Consider the following 19,207-nt stretch of genomic DNA (forward strand, 5'->3'; position numbering starts at 1 on the left):
GTTACGAGATGTAAATCAATAACTTACGCAAAACGGCGATCATATCCGATTTATGTTCAAAATAACATTAAGCATCGGCAGCAGTATAGGTCAAGGACAATGCAATACGATTGCCGAATGACGTCGCGTTAAACCATGGCATGCCGCTTTCTGTCGGTCCTTCTATCGAGTCAATGTATTATGTATGGTTTTCATAAAAACATATATAACCACTTACTCAAACAATAACACTTTTCCGCGAATCAATGCGAGCTCATGAATGTATGTATTAGACCGCTATCGTTGCTGTCTAATATGACCAAGCAATGGCAGTGCCTCATTGCGTCTGTTAAGCTGCAGCTTATCGTTTGAGGGACATTCATGGGCCTTTAACATAATGCATGCATGGGCTTCCTGCCTATGAAATATTAAAATATATATCACCATTGAAAGTCATGGTTGTGAAGTGGACACTATGGTGACCTCCTAGCATTCAGGAGGTCACCGGTTCGATCACCACTATAAAAAAATCAGTTTTCTTACCGAAAAGAGGTACTGTTTTACCCAGGAAAAGACTCGAGAGAGTATTGAGTGTCTTAATAAGCCTTAGGCTTTAGAATCAATCAACCTAATTTGTATTGTATGGTAATGTCCAGACGCTGTCTCTTTCGTAGCTTAAAGATCTCAATGAAGTAGTTCGTCATGGCCGTTTGTAAAAACCAATGATTATCATCAGTATCATAATTATGCTAATCATCATGTGTGAACCAATGTCCGCTTTTGGAAAAAATGTATAGTCTATATTGACTGACAATATGCGTTCATTATGCAGTGAGTACACATAACAAAGCATAACAAAGTGTGTGGGTCGTATCTATTTCTAACAACAATTCACAATAACACGTGGGACAAACTGAAACGTTTAAATTTTATATATAAAGTAGGGATAATACAACTGCTTACATTTCTCTTAAGTTCTTTCTCTCTAACATGACATCCGCCTCTTACTGTACCAATAATAAGCACAGTCGTAAGATTATATGACATGCGAATGTACCATTCATGTTGCTCATTGACTTTGGCTTTTTGCTAAATGTTAAAGGCTCTATAAAGGGGACAAATCCAGTTATTATGCATATCAACTGGTCTCATTTTTACCGGATTTCAGTTACTCTTGCATAAAAACTGCTAATAAAACAGCTTAGGTACAACGTTGTCACGAATTATGGAAGATAAACCTGTTTCATAATTGGAAGAAATGTTTACATTTTTGCAACTAACATGATGTGTAGCCTCAGAGCGGCGACATATGCTTAAATAGCAGAAAGAAAATTCAATTTTAATTCTATTTTAAACAACTTTTAACCAGCAGAAAGTAACTTATTAGATCACTACAAACGTTTTAACCATTTAAAAGAGACCTACTTTGTGGGTGATACCTGAAAACTTAAAAAATCTTCGTTTTATTTTTGGTGACCTGAGTCACTTTCACTTTCTCTTTTCCGAGTAAACAGCGATGTAAATAAACTGATTGTTTGTAAACACAATTGACTTGAAGGACACTTTATTTTGAGCTCAAAACAAGTTGTATGGCTTTTTTTTTGGTAATGTCCAAGAGCATATATATATATGTTTTTTGATAACCTTTATAAATAAAATATGAAAAATTATAATTAAAAATCGGTTAATAATTACGGATCTTCACCTTTATAGAGCCTTTAAATGTTGGGATCTGTCAAATGCAAGTTGTTTTTGCGACTCATCTACAACCAAAGTTCCATAATAATATATGCTCAATGCTCATAGTGAAATAATATTTGTCTGTAAAACATTCCTTACTGATACAGAAATCACGTATAACAATACTAGTTTCGTTTCTGAAAATGCTTTTTATTTTTGTGCAAAATATAATGTCACAGATAGTCAAGAAGTTGATTTCCTCGAAATTTGAAAGATCAAGCTATTTAAGTCTTAATACGATCATGCATTACTCAAGACAATTATTGCAGCCAATCAAAAGTAGCTAAATACCATCCAGCATTGCGCTATCTGAAATGATCTGTTTGGCAAAGACCTTATTCTATTTAACTCAACAATAAAGTAAGTTAAACGTTGAGAATAACGCTTTAATAAAACTCGACAAACAATACATTAAAGTTGAACGTCAATGTTGTTATTATTTAAAAAAAACAACATCCTGACATCACTGTGTATGTTTCTATGTAATGCGGATGTCCCACTTATATTATTGCTTAGGATTCGATATCATATTTACATTTGGATCGGTGGGGGTTATATATTCCAAAAATCATAAGAAAAAGATGTGCTTTGTCAGGCTTTGCCAATGCTCGAATGAGTTAAATGACCCATTTTTCGGATGGTCCTCTCTTGTTGGCAGCGGACCTTTCTTGCATTATTCTTTTATTCCACGGTCCCGTCGGCAACGGGGGGGGGGCGGGGGGGGGGGGGGGGTCATGCATGTGTCACATTAAATCTTCGGGGGAACATGTTTTGAAGGCATTGTTATCATCAATATAGTTCAAGCGTTTACAATAATACGACAAACAAGGTATTATATAAAATCGAATTGCTCAAGGTTCTTTGTGATTTCTCTTTAAATAATAAATGGTGTTCATTGACAGAAAAAGTATCAGAGTTTCCAAACAAAACACTCATAATAATCAGTCATTATTAACATGAATACATGGGTATTTGACTTTTGTCAGAAAACGTGTATAAAGATCGCGATTCTCTTATTGTGTTTCATTCGGGGAACATCAGAGGGACGAGAGGAGAAAATGACGGACTAGTAACCAAATGACCATAATGGACGTGCAGCGTATAGGACCATGCTTTATAGTAATCGGCATTTTGTTAGTAACACACGAGGGTGTAGAGTCTGTTTCTGCAAATACAAGTAAGTAAATGATGTATATTGTCTGCTGTCTTTAATTAAAAGGAAATTGCGATTTTTTAAATTACTGTTGTTTAAAAAATATACTGGCTTAGAAATTATAATATATGTATTTTTAAAGTTAAACAACCTTCCAGCATATCTTATATACCCTGTAAAATGGCATATTGCATTATATATGAATTGTTTTAATACCTAATGTCGTTTTCGTTTATGCGTTTGTCTAGGTATTAACTGGTAAATGGTAAACCTTCTAAACGTATGAGAACCGTTAATTACTATTCATTTAATTCCCCAAACAGGAGTATTTTCCAGTAAAAGCCATTGCTCATTTTTTTCATTAAATGGACCAGTTCATAAATAATAGACATATACAATTAATAAGGTTACATGCCATACATAGCTTAATTTAAATAACTGATAATACAATTCAAATGTTTGAGTCGTCCGGGAATAAGACGTGCCACGATAATGTTTCAGCCTCCCAAAATGACCTTTAGGACTTAAGGGGGTCCACAATTGACCAAATTTTGAAAACAAAAGTGACAAAATTTAAGGATTCTTTGCTTTTGTTACCATATATTTTAATTTGACTACTAGTAATTTGAAGCGTAATATAATTTAGCATTTGTGGCAAAGTATTTGATAAATGTTTTATAATTTAGAAAAATATAAGCATGTAAATAATCTCATAAGCTTAAATATAATGCCCTTGTTGTCTTCAAAATCCCCATCTGAAGAACCCCGCCACTTGTCTCTTTAAGGTTGAAAAAGCCCTGGCCAAAATCTCGATAGTTTTGTGCGAGTGGGGTTAAAACAAAAAAAGTATTTATACAGACAAGATGCAGTTTTTTAAAATGTGATATATCTTTTGAGCTTACCATTTAGTATAATTTGATATATAATGTATACAGTTACATTAGAGTATCGGAATATATAATTATAGGTAAATATCAAAATAAAAAGGACATGTCGTTAATGATGTTTTGAATTATTCTACGAGTGCATGCAAAATAACATTGCGGATACTGACCCAATTTTAAAAAAAATTAATAATTATAACCCTGACCGATAACACTTATTATCTCCACATATTTCAAAATTATTATGTCCCTTACCGGTTACATAAGTTTGGCCCCGCCCACATTTGCGATCCTCATGCGAATCTTCTATGTTTAATCATTCGTAAGTCACGCCTACGTGGAACTATTTTTGTAGGAATGTCGTTAAAAAAGTAAACACAAAATTGATCTTGGATAAAAGTTTAAAATGGATTGTTAGAATGGAGGTGATTATCAACAGCTCGGACAAAAATCATACGCGAAATAGTACCTGAAAGAATTAGGATACGTCCTTGTTAAAAAAGAAACACGTAAAGTTTATATAATTTAGTTTAGTTTAACAGGCCCGTAGCCAGGGTTTTGAAAAGGGGCCGCGAAATTTTGCCATCGACGATTGTTATTGAGCAACGAAGTGGCGAACAGGATATGTGCGGGAGGGGATGTCACCCTCCTGCAATCGGGGGCTTTGGAGGTCCTCCCCCTAGAAAATTATGAAAATGAAACAAAATCTACTGCATTATGGTCACTTTTTAACTGTATTTAGAGACTGAAGTTATAAAGCATTTAATATGAAATTTCACTTTCATTGACCATACTCAATGGTTACTGATCGACATGAATATGATATAGAGAATACTTGGTTAGCGTTGAATACAGAGAAGTTTATGTTGCGAGGCTTAGAATGCCGGGAGCGCGAGCCTTGGCGAGCGCTTTCGGTGTTCGAGCCGAAAAAAAGCAAAACACGTTCGAACTAGTATCTTACCTTTAATTATCCTTTAAAATCCATCTAATAATCCATTTAACTCAACAATTGACGATTTTGCATCTAGGGTATTTAATAATTATTTTAGCATAGTTAAATAAAGACCGTTATGCCATCCTATCACTATATTCAAATGAGTTTACGAACTCAAACTTTTTTCTCCGTCACACGCTACGTCATGTACTCTATGTACATTACTGCTGTTAAAATAAACCGGAACAGTTTATCAAATAATACTCGGTTGCATATGCAGATTTCTGCATACAAACATAATTATGTTTAAACTTGCACAATTTTGTATTTGTCTATGGTAAATGCGCTTATTGTACAAGAAAATAATTTAATATATAAATACATATATACATATATACAATGAAAACATTCCATTACACAACAAATAAATGAGTGGATAATACCAGTGTACAAAATAGGACGTTCCGAATTCCAGTGTGGTGCTATTTTTACCATCTTATACTTTACACAGCTCTATGCCTAACGTGAATTAATCGGAAAGCAAATATTGCAGATTATTTATGAATTGTGCGATATTTGTATGGCTTGTTGTACATTCCTAAATGTCAAAAGTATATGCATGGGTTATAAACAATGCACATTACACGAAATAAGGAAAATGTGAAAAATTGACAATTCAAATATGTCGTTATACAGTACATGTACGTGTGAAATAAGTCGCGTTTATAATAAATCGTCAATTTTTTTTTTTGGGGGGGGGGATGATGCAATAAGTGTCATTTTCAGCTGATTCATCATTATACGGGTGGCGAAAAATTATGTCATATGACTAGATTTAAAGGTTGAAGGCCGTATAATTTTGAAGCTAAAGTTTTCTCGACTTTATATCTTTATCTCGTGGCTTGTGCTATTTCGCATCACACTCGAGGCTCCACCTCTCGTGTGATACGTCATCACACAAGCCACTCGAGTGATACAAACTCTTGGAACAGTTGACTAGCGTAATATTCCGTATTTATCTGTTGAACGGCCCCTTTAAAATACGTTGGGCAACTAAAAATCCTCAATCGAATGGTGTGATGGTAGACCATTAAACACTTCGTTCAAAGTGCAAACCCTGGAAAAGTAATATTTTTTATTCTTATAAATATTTATGAAATTCCAATTATTATATGTTAGTACATGTATATGTGTTCGTCAATACATTTAATGAAATTAAACAAATTATGTGAACCGATCCCATTAATACCTAAATATTTTGATATTACTTCACAGATTGTGGTTGTGGTAGTTTCAAGTATATTCTGTATTTATGCACCACGTGTGTGTTACTGTACATCAACACGGAACAACAATGTGTATTTCTCTTGCTAGGTCGGGTTCGAGGAGTGGGTAAGGCCGACGAAGTTAGCCCTTTACTTTAATTCCGGGGCCGGCAGCGTGAATGCCATTAAGTGCTATGATTTCGTTATAAATGACCATGCTCTCTTATGGAGCAAAAATCAAGACAACATAAACAGGGCTTTAGATAATTTTTGGGGTAATTTGGTTTTTTACCCCCTGTTTTGGCATCAAAAGGGTTTTTGTAAATTCAATAGAGTTTTAGCCAAAAAAATTACCCCCTACTTTTGAGCTTAATTGGGTTTTTCAATCCCGGTTTTTAACTCAATTGGGTAATTTAGGGAATGACATGTATAATATAATACAAATCTACTAAGATTACTATATTATTATGTGTATGTGAAAAATAAATCAACATTAGTTAGTTTTAATTTACTTTTCATGTGTGTGCATAATGTACATTTCATAACTCCACTTTCCATATCCATCACCAGCCACGGGTGTTTGTTTCGCCACTCTATTAAAGTTTTTTCACTAACACTCCCCATAACGTCCGTTTTTGGGGTTTAAACTTAAATCTCCGATAATAACGGGCGAACTAAATTCTCGGAAGAAATGATCACATCTTGCAACAGATCGTTCAGCAAAGCAGCCCAGAAGCTTTCGGTTTCCCCAATATTCTGGCGTAAATATCTGTCCAAAGATTTGTTTGTGTGAGATTCTCTTTCTACGGCCACGAATGGCCAGTGTGATATTTTAAGAAAATGAAAGTAGAAATCGGACGGGTCCACGAATAATTACAGTAATTTACCTCAAAGATTGATAAGCGCTGGAAAGACTGCGTTCTTTTCCTCATAGGACGTCATATAAACTATTCGGTACATTTTTGTACGGGAAATAACCAGTCTAAAAATACGCCCGGTGTTTTTAAGAATTGCGTTTCGTTACGCAAGGTTTTTTATGGGAATTACTTTATTAAATTTATATTTGCGTTTTTGTTCGCTTGATTGTGAATTTAATTACGTTTTTGGTTGTTTTAATTGCGTAATAACGCACATACGCTTGTTATCTATAGCCCTGCATAAATAATGACAGACAGAAGACCGTCTCATACGTTGTGGTAAGTTTTTTTCGGAGGCCGCTCATGAGTGCATGAGTTGCATCGATCGATGAAAGTGGTGTCTTGCTCATTTGGTCGTCGTCGGCTAATTTACTATTTAACTGTACCCCGGGAAGTGTACTTCAATTTACCAAGGTTACGGAAAATAAGTTTCAAGGCAAACGGTCATACTCCGGGATACTTTTAAGTAAATTATTCGTACCCCGGGGTACTTTAAAGTACATGTAGTATATGAGCGGATAATGGCCTATCATGGCTTAATGTGTGCACGGATAAACGCAGAGATAAATATTTTAAAATGCCCATTTGTACATAAATTGGTTTATTAACGCATCATGATTGTCAAAGCACAGTTCTTCTGAAGGCTCATACATATTCTCTGAAAGTCTATTTAACTTCCCTTAAGACGCATGCCATGTAGTAGGGTTGATTAATTAATGTTTTAGGCGGATGGATGCATACATGCACATGAAAATATGATTGCATGTGTTGTACCGGTATGTGTATTTCGAAATGCCAAAGTTTAAAGTTTTATTTCAGAGTTCCTCATGCTATTCCTTAAAGTATATTGCGGTGTTTGCAGTATCAAATCACATGCTCATGGTAGACGCTATTTCATTACGCGGAGAGACATGTGAGTAGCCATAAAGTCTGTATCTATTTAATTATCATTACAAGATAAGTATTGATGCAAAGCATCAAAGAGCGTCGGGAATTTCAGTGTAAAAGGCACTCAATGAAGGTGCATGGAACGATTTTTTTCTACTGTAAATATTAATATATTGGCCGATTATTTTTAATAAAATAGAAAAAGATACTGGCATTACCATTATCTATGATTTTATGTTATAACCCCCAAGTAACTATTATCTATGATATTGTGTTATAACCTCCAAATAACCATTATCTATGATTTTGTGTTTCAACCCCCAGATATTTCATAGTTCATTTTATTTACATTGGTTTCCTTTCTTTTACTGGAATCCGTGTGCAGTTTTCATAAATGGAATAGAACTGTGTAGGTTTAAAAAAATCTGCTTCATCTTGTAAGCGTAATTTCATATTTTTCTTAACTTCAAGGGGAGACGATTCTGAACGTATTCTTACGTTGCTCATTTACGATAGGGGTTGAGTACGCATTGATATGAAAACAATGTAAAAGTTTTAATGTGTTTACGAAACCCCCCCCCACCCTCTCACACATATTTTTCATGGGCATAATAAAAACAAAACATGGTTACAATAAAACAGCATATTTATTTAACTTAAAATGTCTACATTAAAACAAAAGGTTTACATAGAACACAAATAAAAAAAATGATTCTACTGGGGCTAGAACCTTGGGCCTCTCACATGTGAAACGAGCGTGTAACCACTACACTACGGAACCGCTTGAAATATCACCTTCTAACTAAGATATTAATAAGTGACTGTAGTGTAACGGTTATCAATAAAGCAATAAACTATGTAATCGCTGTTGTCTTGTAAAATTGAAGAAAATACGCGTTAACCAAAACTCGAACAGCAAAAGTCTGCGCTATTGTTAGAAAAAACACAAAATAAATATATTTTGATTATGTTTTGTTTTTATACAAAACCAGAAAGTTTCACCGGTTCGCGTATTTGCCCAGTCCCTGTGGTCTTTTATTATAGCCCAGTCCATGTGATCAGTCATTAATTAAAAGAATTAGCTTTGCATTATTGGCAATAAATGTTATAGTAAATGTAATAGGCACAAATGCAGTGCTTATTAACACTAATTTACACAAAAATCACCACTATGCAAGATATTCTGACAACAAAAATATATACATTGATCCGTAAAATAACTTCTCCTCCCATAAGGAAAAAAAACGTATTACATACACGTCGCCGCACTTCAGTGCGACGCCAACAATAGTAGCAATAAATATTTTTGTTTATTTTCCCACGCACTGGTTTCCTTGGCAACCGCATGAGAATGAATCAGCGCAGGAACCGACAGGTTCACAGATTCCTGAAATGTATTTAGAATTTACCAACAAAGAAATAAAAATAATCAAAACTCATTTTTTTTAAAGAGACTGTGTAAACGGGACAATTAATATATACTAAGGTTAGGACAAAAAACGGTTAACCATTTTTGTCACATGTAAATTTCCAATCGCCACGCAGAGTTATCGTTTCTTGCTCTCACATACAATCTCTGCAATCACAAGAAAATCCTTCCAGATCTAGAACGATGTTATTTTGTTGGTTATGTATTTTACTATATTTGAGTCAACTTCAATGTTTTAGAAATGAATGGGGCATATGAAGGAAAGAATACAATTAGATCGAGTCGTCGTTTATTTAGGTATAGACTGTGTTCAGTAACATAATAGACAAAAACTGTCAACTGTAATATAATCTTCTAAATTCTTCCATTCTTATTCAGATAACAAACTGTTTACAGTGGTTTCCAGCCCTAGCTGAATTATGAATTTTCAGAACAAAAGCTGAAGAAAACAAATGACTGCTCGATTACTGGCGTGTTAATGTAAGCGAAGTAGAATCCCCATGTAGACTTTGTTGTGCTTAAGGCCAATGATATAAACAGTGTTTATTTGAATGTAACGGTCATCATGTAAATAACTAAATCTCGCTACGAGGAAACGGGCCAGTGAATCTCGCTACAGGAAAACGGGGCTTAATGCATGTGCGTAAAGTGTAGTCGTATATTACCATGTGAAGTCCGCACGTACTTATCAGGGACGACACTTTCCGCAATGATGGCAGTTTTGCTTAAAGAAAGCCTCTTCTCAGCGAAAATCCAGTTAAGTATGGGACATTTTTACGCACATGCATTTAGCCACGTTTTCCAAAATCAAGTTTCATATGATTACCCGGATGTCCGGTGGCTTTGCCGGTGGGCACTCCACCCTTAACCCAGGCGCACGTCGGGTCTCCCAACTCCGCACCGTTAGTTTTCCCGTCACTGTCACTGTCCTTCATACACAGGTCACGTGTCCACGCTTGACCAGCGGCGAGAAAGTCCTACAACATTTATAGATTACATGGCCTGGTTTCAGCTTAGTCCAAAATTGTGCTTTGGACAAACATCTTTCAATGTTTACCTCCCCTTTTGAGATAATACACTGATTCCCAAGTCAAGAGCTTCCAGATTTGGCAGCATTTATAGTTTGTAATGGTTTTCATCGCATGTGTAAATGAATGTGTTGTTCGTGTCATTTTACAGATGGTTTACCGTCGATAAAGTAAATTCAATAAAAATTAAGATTTCAAATGTGGTTTGTAATGACGTCAGGGATACATGCGCGGAAGTTGATCACTATATTTGTATTTAACTCCACGCTACGTTTATACGGATAAAACCCATATCTACAAATACTTTAAATATATTTGCAGAAGTAAATTATATCGAACTCTCATGTATATAAAAGGAATAGTTATGAATCTTGAAATACTCATGGAACAAGGCGTATTAGTTTAGAACGTTTGTGTTTTGAATTTGTTAAGTTTCATTCCTATCTGTACGGCTATCGTTTTGCGTAAGTCTTTATTAAAATATATAATTAGTAATTCATATGTTTATGTAATCATTTGCTGAGTGTAAAAAAATGTTTAAACATGCAATGACCGAAATTTGAGTGACATTCAATACCAGTCCAAACCGGTTCTTGTTGTTGGTGTGATGATTGGGGTCGTAGTGGCCAACAGCTTCCCATATTCCGCTGCCACAAGGGTTCGGCACAGTGTAACTAGGAAATATTATTATAAAGTATACTTACTTTTGTTTTTTTAAGTTTGAGTTGATTATATTTTGCGAGAGTGAAGCCTAGCAAGAGAGTATCATTCTTATTCAGAAATCTTCACAGCGTACCGTGTTTTCTCAACAGTGTACACTTTAGAAAAATACATGTGAATGTTCAGGTGAGCAAGAAACAATTATTTGAAACTGTATCAATGGTTTATTTGATCTTAAGTTGTATTCTAGTGTTGTTATTCAACACCGCGAAGAAAAGTAAATGGATTGCATATACACGCCTATAGAAAGTGAGTTTCTTTTATTTAATATTCCTTTTTTATATGCATGTGTTGATGTAAAATTCATAAAATAAAATGATAACATTTTCAAGGTGAATTTGATACTAACCAACGGATTATATGTGTCTTATTCTGAGAAAACTGGGCTTAATTCGTGTGCGTAAAGTGTCGTCCCAGATTAGCCTGTGCAGTCCGCACAGGCTAATCAGGGACGACACTTTCCGCTTTAATTGTATTTTTAGTTTCAAGGAAGTCCCTCCTTACCGAAAATCAAGTTTAAGCGGAAAGTGTCGTCCCTGATTAGCCTGTGCGGACTCCGCAGGCTAATCTGATACGGCACTTTACGCACAAGCATTAAGCCCAGTTTTCTCAGAACAAGACACAAATGTTGAAATAGGCTGCAAGTAGTCTCGAAATTAATATGATTAAAAAACATGCATGTTCAACTCGACACATTTAGCAGAAAACATTAGGAAATGTATATGTATTCAACATTACTTTTCCTGCTACAGAAAGCACAACATATTAAAAAATTCTCGTTTGAACTTAAAATTTGCATATATAATTGAGTTGGCTTTACCCATTTGGAAAGAAGTCCCTGAAGTCAGGATAAGCGCACGAAACGGCCAGACATAAAGCAAACACCAGTATAGACCGCATTGTATCACCTGTCAACATAATGTGTCTTGAACGAAGAATCCTGGACTAAAGTTGGTCAAAGTGGGAGAGCCTTTGATAAATAGAGATAGCGTCATAAACGTTATGTCATAACTAAGGGCAGGACAACAAACAAACATAACTTGTTTCGCGTTCCGTAATTGTGAAACAGGCAGATGTTCTAAGTAACGATAGTAAGAACATACCACTGTTCGACATCTTGTTTTAAATAATGCGTAAAATATATTTATCTACTGATCACAATGTTCTTGTGAAATAAGTGAAATTTTACAAAGGTATATATGATTGTCAATCACATAAATAAAGGTTCACCGCATGTCACAGAACGAAGCTCAAAACAAACTTCACAAACATGTGAACATTTCCTATGCGTCGGGTTTGTGTGCAGAATACTAGATCTGTATTATACAACAACGAAGGATGATAGTATATTTTCATGGATGTAAAATAATATGTTTAAATATTCATACAAAGTCATGGGCTATTTGTCAGCTGAGCTTAAAATAAAACCTCCTTGCAGCTGGGTCAAATCCATGCCTATATAACCGACCACGTGATGATAGCCAAGCCGAGTGGTACAACCATTTTAGCGTTGTTATTTCTACTTTTTTTTAAATTAAGTTAATTTATTTTTTAATATGGACCTAAACTTAAACAATATTTTGCAAATATAACAGAAGTTATTATAACTTTTCATAATATAATACTTAAACAAAAACATTAAATCCTACCAAATCTGGTTCGATTTTCTTGTGGTGGCAGAGAGTGTACGTGAGAGCAAAGAACGACAACTCTGCGTGGAGAATGCTTTAAATAATGATGTGTGTATCTTTTCATTAGAATGATTTTGTTAACACATTTTGCAATGGTGATGCAAGTTATTGAATTCAGATATTATTTGCATAACAGTCGAAGTGTGTAAGTGATTATATCGCATACTGATATGTGGGTAAATGACATTCTTCAGACTACATCATCGCTACAATAGCATCAATTCGTCTGCAGAAATATGTAACTAAAATATGATTGCACGGACACAAATGTGGTGTTAAATTTTACAAACAACCGTACATAACCACAAACATATTGACATACGCACACAAACAAGGGCGTAATCACAATGACTCCAATGACATTATATTAAACACAAACAACTGCTAGCTCAGTTGGTAGCGTGTGGACTAAATTCCGAGAAACGACCGCGGATACGAACCCCGGCTCAGCCATATAACTTAAGTGTGTTTTTTTTGGTCATAAATCATTTCAATGGCAATCCTGCCTGACGTTCGTGAGTAAAGAGAGTTGATAAGGTAAGAGGTTTGGGACACAAGCGCGGTCATCATATAATGCAGCCTTTGGAAATGAAGGACCTAATAAAATTCGAAATTCAAGGCGGAGAACAGCAACTTTGTGATATACGTTTTTCTGGGTTTATGCGAGAAAGGAGTCTCGGACCTACGCCTATACGCTGGATGGTAATGCGTCACATATGTGATGTCATTGATAAGCAACAATGGCATGAACAGAAATGATGGTCTGAAACGAGCATCGTAATCACACTGTAGTACGTGGTCACTGAACTATAACAGATAGTAGAGAAACGCAAGAGATGTCAATGACACCACACTGTGTCAATCGTGATCCTACACCATCAATATCAATTTAGTAAACACTAATGTCCGCATATTAAGTTACCATAGTCACTCTGACCTCGACCTCTTTACTAGAGAGAAGGTTATTACATGCCGCATGCTTTCTACACATTGCAAACATTTGTTTTCAGTTTTTATTGTTAATTGTATTTTAAATGACTTATATACAGTCTAGACATTCTGTTTTTTGCCCAAAATTTGACCTTTTTTATTTCCAACCATGACATAAACCTTTAAGACAGGAAGATGTGGTTAACACGAGACAGGGTAGCTGATCTTTGTTAATATTTTCGGCAATTTGAGTTTTAATTGTAAGATGACTGATGCAATAACTGTTAGACAAGTAAGGGCGGACTCACACACGCATGCTCTTTAACACACACAAAACATAAAACATGGTCACACCTTAATCGCGCATAAGTAAGTAACATTCTAATACTATTTACAAATTGTGACAACAGATCTACATGTAAGAAATGAGACGAGAAAGGCATCTAGCTTCTAGCTTCTAAATTAAGAAAACAGACCAGGGTTCATATTACAGTTCATGTTAAATGAAATCTTATTGGTAGCATTTACTTTTGTTGTTGTTCATATAAGTTTATTCCATGTATATATCAATTGTTCTTATTGGAATAGAATTATACGGCCTAATAGTATTAATATAAATCGCATATCATTAAACTAAAATTATAGTTATTAAAATATCGATAATTTACACTTAGAGGATAAAAGGCTCTATGGCGCTAATTTAAGACCCAGATGAAGTTAAAAATTGAGCAGTGTTCATAAGGCTTCGGGAAGAATTGAAGGTAAAACAAACCCCACATTTGGCAATCAAGTTTTTGAACAAACCATTTTCAGATGGTGGAAATCACGTGATAGTCAAGATGGCGACGTCTTTGCCAAGGCAGTTATTTTTCGCCGTTTAATACCTGTATTATTTGTGTAAATGCCGCTCACTTTGCAGCCATATCAGCAAGAAAGTTAATAGCGTTTGTTCTTTTTAATATTCGCTCCTTATCTCGACTTCACTCGCTGCAATATTACCCAGCGGGATGATGTAATTACAGCTCCACGAACAAAATTCGCGCGGAGTTAAGTTGAGAAATGAACATAATTTTAATACGAACTAAACGCTATTCACCTTATTACTGATATGGCTAAAGGTAAAGGTAAAGGTCTTTTTTATTATAGTGTCACCCATATTGAAAGGGCCAGCCAATTTGGCTTATGAGACACCTTTGCGTGTATACCATGTACCTCCCATGATATGACTGAAAAGTGAGCTTCATTTGAAAATTAAACAAAAGCAACAAAGGGTATAAAACGGCGAACAATTTCTGCCTCGGCATGGACGTCACCATCTTGTATATCACGTGATTGGCCTGCATACGTAAAAGTAAATTGAACATGTCTTTCTATATCGCTTAAAAAGTTTGTTTGATAAAAACGGCCAAGCATTAATGAACACCATAGATAAAACATTAATATAGCTCTTGATAAAATAATTTCATTTCATGAAGCTGGTGAAGTTATGTCACAGTCTCCAAGGTGGGTGAGAGACGAGCAACCAAAATGGTGGGACGGACACTGTAACTTTAAAAAAAATGCATAGATAGAAGTATTTACAGAATTTTTAGCCGTCCAATTCATCATATGACATACGACACATCAAAGAAACACATTAACAAGTACTGAAATAACAAAATATAGTAAAATGAAATAACAAACAGAAGGAAATTAATTAATAATCGCAATAATCCAAATAATATATGGACACAAAATAAATAGGCTTAACATAAAACATGCAGTGACATAAGTATACGTCCAAATATTTTGCGAGATTATTCCTCTAATTTACTTTATGATAATAATGATATCATAAATAAACGATTGTACGACTGGACATGAACTAGATTTTAACGTTCTTGACATATGTGTGCCCTAAACGGAATGGAAATTAGTCTTTGAAAAACACATAAATAATTGTATCTAGAAACACTGGACCTTTAAGAATTTACGAACACTGGAATTTCCGTTGCACGCGATCAAATACTACCTCTATTAATAAATACATGGTATTATTATTGTATAGTGGTATTGGATAATACCAAAACTTTCTTAGAGCGCTACACATGAACAGCACAAGCACATAAAGCAATTTTTGCTTTTTACAATTTAAAAATTCATGTGGGTATTTTTCGATTAAAGAATGATGTTTATTATTCGATAGGATGATAAAACCAATTCTATGCTAAGGATCACAAATATTGGGGTACGAATATATTGACTCAATTGAAGTTGTAAATAACACATTTTGTAAATGATTTTTTATGTTAAAGAATCTATATTATTGCATAAACTCTATCTATAATGCCCTCTGGCGAGGTGCAGAAACTTGGCAAAAGGAGGGTTTGCACGGGAGAAATCGTGTATTAACAAGGCGATTCACGTGCAGTTCAAGCCCTGTTATGTGTTTTTCATATCCATAATCTGGTCCACGCGCAGTTACTTCCCTTCTCCATCCTTCGACGACTTTCCAAGCATAACTGAATTAGCACCAGTTTCCTCATGCATGCAGGGATAATGGCAATGACTATTTCAATCCACTTTTCAAATTATACCATCTGCACTATCTTGACAACAGCTTTATTGTATTGGCAACGTTCAATGTAGTTAAGGTTATTTACTCAACACTGTCGAAAGACTGTGCTGTAAATGTAAGTGTTTATGTATCTTCAACGCCCCTGCTGTAAAATCCAAAATAATTCCTCATTTCTTACTTTGCGCGGCTGCATTTCAACTTTGCATTAATCCACTGTTTAAACACATTTTAAATCGAAAACTGCCTATCCGAAGGTAAAGCCTCGTCATTTCGGATGATGACCGAGTGAGGCATATGTAAAACACAACCTTGAACTGTATTGAAATAATCGAATTATTTTGTCGATGTCGAATGAACAAGACATATTGTTTTCAATGTTATTTTAATTTATTTTTGTATGTGTGATTTGTTAATGCAATAATAGCGGAAATACACATTTTCTCGGACATGATCATCTGCGGGCGCTCTCAAAATCCGTTCCTGCCCTCGTGCTGCGCACTCGGCAGGAACGGATTTTTCGAGCGCCCGCAGATGATCTCCAGTTATGTGCTGCCTACTTTTTCAATTTTATTATATATTGGTGTAATAAACTAACTATGCCTAATCATACCCAAAACAATGTTATACAATGTTTAAAGCGTTAGATGAAGAAACTGCTTGACTTCAAAAGTCAAAATAAAGTATCTTCGAAATGGCTATGGATATGCATCGATAAATATAATGTTCGACGTTTGAAATGTATTGAATTTGCCGCTGGAGACGCTGTAGAAGCACGATGATATTCGTTACTTGACTGAACAGTGGTCAGTTTTTGTCATTTAGCCTTGGAAACTCGCACGGTATACATGTTATTTTTATAATACTTTGTTAATATTTCATATTGTGAAAATGAGTTTTGGAATTGAATAGTTGATATATTTATTGTATTAAATTTACAAAAAAAATGTCACTGCATGAATAATGAAGAAAAATGTGAGGTATGTTTGACTGTTTGATGATGGTTGTTACGATGTTAAGTAATAATAAACTGACAGCCGGTATGCGAGTTCCAATTTTGAGTACGAAATACATTGTTTTGGTTTGTTTGCTATATAGGCAAAGCAAAGAAGTGATGTAAGGGAAGTCGAAAAATTGGTGATGTTAGTTTATTCATAACACAATTTTGCCAACGCATTACTGATTGTTATACTCTTAACTGGCAAAGTGATACAAACAATTCATCTCGCTGTCACAATTATATGTATCAAAGAACAATACTACATATAGATATATTTCCTCAGAACACATACCAATTAAACATAAAATTGCTGTTTCTAAATTTAGATGTTCTAATAATAAATTGTATGTTGAGATCGGTCGACACTCAAATATTATATTTGATGCTAGACTGTGATATTTTTGTCTTGATAAAAATATTATAGATGTTAGTGATTAAGAATTTCATACATTTTCCATTGTTTTAACTATAGAGAAATCCGTATCCAATATCTTTCTATTGGTAAAATGGTGGAAATTCAGTGTCTGATTTTTATTCATTAATTGGATCAACTAATGATAAAATAACATATAAAGTCACAACTAATGAATGCCATCTGTTAAACAACATCAATTTAAAACTTTATATTTATATGTATATCTTGTAAAATGAACAATAAATAAGGATACAATAAGTTAGAAGGCAACTTTGTGAGCGTATTCTGTATTTTTAGCAAGATGCCATTATTTACTTCAATGAAAGCGTGTGAGTTTTTAAAGTGTTTTCTTAATCACGTTATTTACTGTAGAATTATAATAATGCTGCACGAAAAACGTGTCGACCAATCGAATCAATTCACCTATTCTCGAGAAGATTGGTTGTGGGGTGCCTGATTCACGAGATAATAGAATGTTGATCAGCCCCTTTCAGTTATATTTCAATTCATGTTTTTATGAAGTGATGACCTTATTCTGATATGAATTTAATTTAAATGAATTTAAAAATAGATGATGAAGATACCATTTTCACGCCATGGACCACACGTCTTTGAATTTAAAATATTCCAGAAATAATCCCTCAACAAAGCCGGACTAAAATAGCTTGTATATAGCATAAACAAACCAAAAACAGTACAGCTGATGTTTGTAGTGTTTGTGTAAGTCTTCATTGACAAGTCTGATATATTATTGCAATTTAATTATACCTTTCGTTCAGTATATGTAATGATGCTAGTTCTTTACGTGTTTTATATCAAAATAAACCATTATCCGTGTTACGTCATTTCTTCCCACGATATCTCTGCATATATTTTAAGTATACTCAGCAATTACATGCATGATAACAAAAATTAATATCGTTATGAATTGAACATATTAGCACTACTTAAGATTAGCTGGCAATGATAGGTAGAAAAGAAATAAACTATCTAGGTGAACCAATACTTTTTTTTCTCAATACAACGTTCTTAAATAATATGCATCAACATAAGTATAACAGAGAAATAAAATACCTCTAGATATTGATCACTTCTACTGAAATCATATCATGTATTCATTTGCATTAATCTTTCTATCCACTACAAGTTCACTTCCCACTCGCAATAATGGTAGTTTTTGTTTCATCAACTTTCTAATATAATAGAACCGGCTTTACCCTTTTTGCGTTTTCATTACAAATATCGAGGGGTTAGAGCCAGAACGTGGTAAATGCACTTTTTATCAAAAATCACTTTTTTGCACGTTTAGAAAGCTATTCAAATACTCTTCAATTTGCACTATACCCTGGAATCATATCTTGTATACAACAAAGTATATCCGACAGAACCAAGGTGCACTAAGTGCGTATCGACAAATCCCTTGTATGCCAGAATGCTTTATATCCTTTTCATGACTGCAAGAAAGCTTTAATAGCACTTAAGTCTTTTTGGCACAATATGTTTTCATACATATTGAGAGGTAATACATGTGCCAAAAAGATTTAAGTGCACTTAAATTAGTTTAATATAAGCCAGTTGTGCCCCTTATTCAAGGTAAAAAAATAAAATATGAAGCCCTTACCTTGTAAAGGAATTACTGTATCTGGTTTATATCAACAGGAAACACAAACTATTGTGCTA

Source organism: Dreissena polymorpha, chromosome 15, assembly GCF_020536995.1.
Source record: "Dreissena polymorpha isolate Duluth1 chromosome 15, UMN_Dpol_1.0, whole genome shotgun sequence".
Lineage (NCBI taxonomy): Eukaryota > Metazoa > Mollusca > Bivalvia > Myida > Dreissenidae > Dreissena > Dreissena polymorpha.